The following is an 8407-nucleotide window of genomic DNA, read 5'->3' as shown; positions in this document are numbered from 1 at the left end:
AAGGAGAGACCGAAAAAGTTAAGAGTTATGGAGGAGCGGGAAAAGAAGAGGAAAGGAAGTGAGGCAGTGAAGCAGAACTTCAGTGATTTTTTTTATTCTCTATTCCATGGTAATTTGTAATATATTCAGCCGTACTGGAGAACTTTTGAGCATCCTGACATGCCTGAATTCACAACATGTACACTGGCATCATTCTGTCAGTGTCTACAAGACAAAACATGAGTTGAAGAGCAAAAATACAAGTCGATACAGTATTTCTAATAGAGCTGGGTACGGTATATATATTTTATGCCAGTTATAAAGTGACATCACAGAAATAAAACTGAAAGTTGAAACTGTAAAATGGAGTCAGGACTTCTGTAATCAGGGAACAAAATGATAACAAAATGATAACAAAGACAAACAGAAAAATACCCCCCAAAAAATGGTTGTGGTTTCCATATTACAGAGGAGAGAAGAAGACAGAGAGAGTGAAGGAGGGAAACACTTGAATGACTCAATGAGAAATAGAAACAGAGACGGGCGGAAACAGCATGGCAGAGAGGTGCTGTGAGGATGTAGTGTTCTTTAGGAGATTATAGCCTCACTCCCAAAGCCCTGCAATAAAAACTTTATATAAACTATTGTGCTGTGTATTTACAAAATACAACTACAGCACTGTTTACAGCCCTGTCTTAATTCAACTGTGGGATGGAAGTTCAATTCCTAGCAGGCAAACAAGAGAGAGGCTCTCTGAAACCATCCATACAACAAAATGAAAGGGGAAATGTTCTCCATAAATAGCCAGCATATTGCAACAGATAACATAACATCTGTCTTGTATACTTTGATTACAGACCAGCAGGCCAAGTGCATCGTGCAAATGTCAACCGAGGGAAGTGAAGGATATGTGTGCGTACAAATGTCTTGACCAGGGGTAGGAAACAACCTATCAAAGTGGCTATAGGTACAAACAATAGTAATGAGTCATTAAAATGTTATATACTACAATGCTTTAACTCAGAGGTCTTCAGCAGGGGGGGTCTGTGAAATTTTTGGTTGATTAGACAAGTTTTCTTTTTTTTCTTCTTTTTTTTTTTCCACAAATTTAAATGTCTTTAAATACACATTAACATGAATCCAACATATTGTAGAGAATGGATAAATGGAGGCAGAAGATCTTTATAAAATATATTTAAACATACAGTAAATTGTGCTGGAGATGTTTTATTTAATATAACACTACGTAAATAGAACTGAAGTGCAAGAAGTGTTCCTCGTTATCGTCTTGTTTTCTTTCTCATCTTCTCCACCATTTCTCATGCTGAACATTGAACAAACCTTCGTCTTTCCATTCAGCCGTTTTCTACTTCTCGTTCTTAATTGTTCTTTCCTGACCCTTTTCCTCACTCTTGAACAAGACCCAAAAATACATAATCTTCCTCACCTAATTATAACCATTTTCCAGCAGAGTACCATGGCCTCAGACAAAGCTATGATAGCGTCATCTATTTCAGACAGTTCAGCTCTCTCTTTATAGATCAACACTGTCAAACCAACTTGCTTCAGAGTTCACCAAACTTAAACTCATCTCAAGTTATATGATGATGAGTAAATAGAGCACTTTGTTGCCCACACCTGAAAGTATATACGTATACAATCACCACGGTTTCAAGGTAGAAACCCACGAGTTGTGTCACCAGGTCCTTATCTGATCAAATGTGAGATATGCATGATCATAAACTCCCTTTCTGTCCCTCAGTTATGGCATTGCGTTCAGGAGAATGGGAAGGAAATGAGATAACGGTGACATGTGACCACCAAGGTTTAATAAGTGTACCCTTTTGTCCAAGTAAACAATTGTCGAGATTTGTAGAAATTCCCTCCAGGTGTTCCTGAGATATCTCATTCATGAAATGGATGGGATGGACATGAGGTCACAGTGACAATGTGTTCATGAGCATGGAACAGATGTTAGGTCAAAGCGTCCTTGAACTTTTACCACCAAAATATAATATTTTCATCCTTGAGTGTAAGGAAACATTTGAGCCAAATTTGAAGAACTTTTCTCAAGGCGTTCCTGAAATATCATGTTCACAAGAATGGGACAGTGTGATGTGACTGGGACCTTGAACCTTGGCCATAACCAAAGTAATTCTTGGGAACAAGTGAACGTTTGTACCAAATCTGAAGAAATTTCCTGAAGGTTTTCAGTGTTGAGATTGTGGTCACAAGCCTGGAACGGACTGATGGACGGACAGACAATCCAAAAACATGAAGTCCGGAGGCTTAACAAGACGTTGCCTGGAACCACTTTCACTCTTTGTGTCTTTATTTTCTCTCCAACTTCCCTCATCCTCCTTATGTGTGTTCTTTGCTTATCCTTTTATTCTTTGCCCTTTTCATTTTATCTTTCAATCTCCAACTCCAGCGTCTTCACCTCCACCTCTTCATCCTCTTTTCTTTCCCTTCTTCTCTCCATCTTACTCTACACATCCCTCTGATTTCATTTGCTTTGCCTCTGCTATCTCTCCCTCCGCTTTCCTTTTCCCCTTCTCCTTCTGCTACTTGAAGCCATATGGTTTTAATTGTAAACATGTGTGTGTTTGATGATTACACTGGTAGCTCTGTCAGACTGAGAAACTGTACAATAACACATCGAGGTGGCAACCATAGACATGCACATGCTCACACACAAACACACAAACACACTTGCATCATGCCGGCAATGACTCCAGACTAAAGACGCACATTTCAAACATGAAGAGGAAGCCATTTCAAAGTATTTCCGCCCAAGTCATGAAATTGTGGTAAATATTTTCAGATCATGGTTTTGTGAAGTGACAGTACCCACAACCACAAAGATAAGTGTTTCACAGAAATGGAAATGGGGTGATGAATCATTGGGTAAATGGCCCTCTTCCTCTTTTGCTTGGGAAAACATGATACTGCCAAGCTTTTGTGCATTGCTGCTTTGCTCAATTAGAAAGAATGCTGTTTTTGTCTTCCAAAACAAAAGAATTACGTAGATTTAAAATCAAAGAAAGCTGAGGCAACGAGAGGAGAGAGGTAGGAGTAGAGGGAGTGGGAGAAGAGGAAGAACACTCATCTGGTTTCTTCCTTGTTATGACTTGCATGATTTGAGATCTTTCTTCATGAAGGTAATGGAAGGAGATTGGATTCTTCAAAAACATAACTGTAATTGTGCATTTGTATATTCTCACATCAAAACAAATCATCCAAAGAAATCCAAAGAAATGATCTAAGATCCTCTGCTCCTTTTGTTTAAAGAACTCCACTGTAAAATCTACCAACACGGTGAACATCAGTCTTTTCCAAAAAACGTAGTCTGCTGCACTGTTCATCTAATGTACTCTTAGTCCTTTTTGCTGTCTACCTCTTTGACACTTCAGCAAGCTAGTTTGCCAGAACACATTGCGGAACAGCTGTGAAAGGAAGGTTTCTTAAGCCATCTTTTCCTGATCCTTATATTCTTATGACTTCGACAGTGTCCGTAAAAATTTGTGTCGGGCCCTTGTTGCTAATCCTCTCTTCTGCCATTGCTTTCATTTCCCTCTCTATACTGTACCCTGTCTTCTTCATTTGATGTGTCATGGTTGTATCAACAGCTGTGTCATCGTGGTTGGACCTGAACATGGGAAGAGGAGTCAACTTAAGGTTGCAGCGATAACTGGATTTATGGCCTCCCACTGCATGAGCAGTCTGTGAATGTATCTTTACCAAAACAGCTTTTTGATTACATTCCAGCTGTCTGCTGTCTGAATGGGCCAAAAGTGCTCACATGGGAACTTGAAGACACAACAGACGCATAAACACATTGACACACATTCACAACTGCACCCTAACTCGCCCGCACTTATTTGAACTACAGCATTTTCAAAGTGCAATCAAAGCAGTTAATCAAGTCAACAATAAAACACTACAATGGACCAATAGTTACAAATATACTATTTATTGTCATTTTCAAGGAGCTAATCCACCAATTCCCTTAGGACCTATATCCCTTCATTACAGCTGCTACACCTTTAAATCTTTGCTTTCTAGAATGACACATTTACAGTTTACAATAACTGTGGCAGATTTATTGTAATTTTTTTAAACGGTGGGTTAATTGAGGATGGATAAAAGTTATTTTAACTTGCTATCATTTGCAAATTTATATCAAATGTGGCTCGCTAACTGGTCAACATAAACTTTGGAAGTCGGTTGTTTCCAAGCATCCATCCTTCCATTATCTATATCCATTTTATCCTGAACAGGGTCACAGGGGGGCTGACTTTGGCCGATTGGGTCCATTACAGGGCCAACACAAAAACATGCACGCTTACATATACACCAATTTAGAATCCCCAGTGAACCTAAAATGCACATTTTCAGATGGTGGGAGGAAGCCAGAGTACCTGGAGAGAACAGTCAAACTCAACACAGAAATGTCCCTTCCTCAGCTAAGATTCGGATCCAGCTTAGGTTTGGACCCAGAACCTTCTTGCTGTAAGGTGACAGGGCTGATCACTGCACCACCATGCCGCCCTCTTTCCAAGCAACTGATCTGAAAATGAGCTCTTAAATGTGTATTTGTTAGCTCTGTGCAACATCACTCTGAACCTAGCCTGGTGATACCAGACCCAAATGCACTGCATGAATATACATGTATGGTTCTGGCTACACTCCTTGATGAAACATTTAATTTTGAAACTATTTGAGCAGCTTTAATGAACCTATATGCGCCAAAACTCTACCACTGCTGCAACTACATTTATAAAAAAAAAATTACACGTAACCACTGACACTGGTCACTAATTGGTCCATACAGGATGGCTGATCAAACGGTAATGCAAACAGGGTTTTCAAACTATAATCACAGTAGAAAACAGAAGCTGTGAGCAATAGTCTGGTGTGGGCAGGATATTATGTACCATCTAACAATGCAAACAATAAAAGAAAAATTTGGCAAAAGTGAAAAGGTCTTAGGAAGGTTTGAAGATACAGCTGTCAAATAGCCTCACTGACAAACTCAAATTCATTTTAAAAATAACTTTTTGTATACTACATATCACTCAGTCCTCTTCAGCACGTTGAGGAATCAAAAGCATTACACGAGTAATTTTGGCCTTGTTACCATTTCCTAACATTCACTGTTCAGAGGACAGGGTTAAACTAAACAGCCTGCCGGCAATCAGCAGCGTCTATGAAGCAAAATCACATGACGGACAAACAGACAGAAGGAAAGAAGGACAGCCATTCATTAATGTTATCATGACATATAAATGGAGAGGTAGTCCAAGTCATGTATACCCTGTGTGCCAGCTTCCATCATACCACACAACCCACTCTCTCTCTAACTAACAACCCCTTCAAGCTCTTTTCAACTCATTCTTCCATTGATTCTAATCCTGTCAGAATCTGCCCTGTTACAAAGAAAGTAATAAGTTAAAGTTCTCGTACAGGGCTGCATCTGTGCAACAGCAACCGTAGTGGTTTATCAAAAGATTAAGACTCACCCCACTTTGTTCTAAAAATATTTCAACACACTGATAAACACCTCCACAATAAACCGTACACACATCCAACATACACACGTCAGTTCAGTTCAGACCAGTTATTGGAGCGGTGATACAGCCATTTGGCACCATCTAGTGACCTGTCATATTTATCACATTATCTTGAGGGAAGGTCATCTCCCTCTGATGTTGACACACAATGTACTACACACGCATTATGTGATAAAATATAGTGCAGAAAGTATCTTTTTTTATATATATATTTAATGATAATAAATGAAAATGTGAAAATGTGGCACTTGGAGTTGAAGATATTTAAAAAATAAAAATCCTCAGGAAAAAAGACAAACAAATCCATCGTGTCATGCAAACTTATGCGGCCCTGCTAGCCTATGATTGCCTTCAATAAGTTCAATTCTCCTTCATCGGGGTTGTTAAATAATAAATGTATGGGATGGATGTGATCTTTCCAGAGAAAACTGTGTGCCGATGGTAGGAGGATAAAAGAAAATGGTGGAGTGGAAGAAAAAAAATGTCATCACTTATCATTTTAAATGAAATGACTATCGAACAAAGGAGCTGAATTAGCTTTTAAGCAGAGGAAGTTTTCACCAAGGAAACTTAAAATAGCCTGTTTGCTTTACAGTATATATGAAACATGTTACATAAATGATATTCCATAGCTATAAATTGTGATTTGTAACCATTTATTCTCATGTATATGATTCCAACTTGTATAACTATCAATATTCAACATAAAAACACTGGTACTGGCCATCTCTAATAAAAAAAAAATAAAAAAAAGACTGCTAGATTGTTATAGTGGTGGATGGCTCTATATCATTGACTGTACATAAAAGGTTCTACTGCAGGCCTGCTACAATACACACAAGCTTCAGCCAGCATTTCACGGGGAAAAGACAAATGTACAAATCAGAGCTGTTGCAGTATGCTTCTCTGTTGAAACTAAACACTGTACCACAGTCAGCGACAGCATCCACGATATGAAAGAGGACAAGTTTAAGGCGCTGAATCTACCATATTCTCAGAAGTCTATGAAACCGTTAGTCTTGGTTTTCTTTTAGCAGAACTTGCAACAGAATTTAAAGCACAGTAATTGGATTTTTTTTTTTTTTTTTTGTACAGTGTACAGCTTCTTTCCTTACAATTTTATGTATGTGGGCTTCCTTTTTAGCAAAGAACCAGATGTCTTCTAAAGGAACTGCTCCTCCTTTGTGCTGATGATTTGTCCAGAGTTTAATGTCCATCCAAAACCTTGGAAGCACTCTGAGGAGACATTAGCTGTGAGGAAGGTAAACAGGACTTTTTACTTTGTAATACCTTCCCCACTTTACATTTGTACATTTCTGTAATGCTGCCAGGCTGTCCAATGTTCCTGGTTTATTGGATTGTCTGTGTGGTCAAAGCTGATGTCCTTGTTAGGTTGTGCCCTTTTATACCTTTTTTTTCTTTCATTAAACAGAATCAAGAGGAGACTAAACCTTCAAGACTGCTTTCTACACACTTCGTACAGAATAAAGGATCCCCAAACACAAGCTTGATTTTTCTATGTATGAGAATACAAAAGTGAGTTTTCCATATTTTTTTACTTATTCACACCTATGAATGAAAGTCAAAGTTGGCAAAAGGGTCAAAAAAGACAAACGGTGGAACACAGCTTTTCCACATTTGTGTGTCTTAATTGTTGGGTAAAGCCACAAATATCGTTGTTTTTCCAAACCTCAGTTGTGCCAATGAGTGTGCATATGTAATATTATTCCGTCAGAATCCCTCAGTCATGTAAATGTGATATAAGAATGGTCTGACAGCTGAAACGTTGCATGCAACACATACATTTAATCTGCATGACCTTTTGCATGCGTGATGTTTCAATTATCAACATTTTGTAGAAGCTGGTGGTGTAATCTGTCTGACCTGACCATTTTTCTGTGCTGCCAATTATAGGACGCTAATTTTTTTTCCCGGAGTCCTACAATGCACATGTACAGTATAACATTAATGACACAAATACTGAAACCAGCTCTGTATAGTTGGTTTCCACTGTTTTATTGGGGGGAAATATGTTTAAAGATCCCTTCCAGATGCAGTGAATGATGTATATAATACAATAATTTACAAGAATAATTAGTGTCTTGTATGATTTTTCCATTGAAATTTACAATCACACCTCCTCCCTTGTTGAAAAATCCCAAATCTATGAAAACTCAAATGTTTTGCATTTTAAAACTCCCGAATACAAGATGTATCTGACTTAACTTGAAGACCGTTCTCAGTATTTTTGCGAAGCAAGCTTCAAGTTTTCACAACAGTCGCAGCTTCTGAAGTTGATGGTATGAATCCTGCTCGTGTCCCTAAAGACAATGAAAACTTCAGGGTCATCTGTACCTTGCCTTCCAGTGACCTCCTCGCAGGCCTTCACCTTTAATGAAATAACATGTTCATCTGTGGTCATGGAACATTTTCTGACAGAGTTTTGTGAATAGCAGGAAGAATCGCTGCACTATATCTTTTAAATGGGCCCATCAACATGTCATGACTTACATGAAGAATGTAATACATGCTGGGGCCAAGGTCAGGATCAATTCTGAAACGGATCCAGTGGAGGTCACTGTTGTGTGTGAGCTCACTGAGCTGTCAGTGTCACCTCAGGGCAGCTTTCACCAACATAAACTCTGAGCATCAGCTGACCTCACACTAACCTCTGTAGATCCAGATGTGCTCTCCGTGTGTGATGCACAGGCACAGGCGCGTGCAGGTTTCTCCCTCGACTGCGTGGTGCAGGACAGCCTCCAGCTGAGAAGGCACTGCAGCAGCTCCACACCTCACCTCACATCACATGCACGTTGCATACAGGGAGATACCGGGGTGGGCGGGGCTACAGAGGG

This window comes from Embiotoca jacksoni, unplaced genomic scaffold (genome assembly GCF_022577435.1).
Source record: "Embiotoca jacksoni isolate LCO1_2020_lvr unplaced genomic scaffold, fEmbJac1.0.p SCAF_11, whole genome shotgun sequence".
NCBI classification, from domain to species: Eukaryota; Metazoa; Chordata; class Actinopteri; family Embiotocidae; genus Embiotoca; species Embiotoca jacksoni.
Note: the sequence above shows the minus strand (reverse complement) of the source record.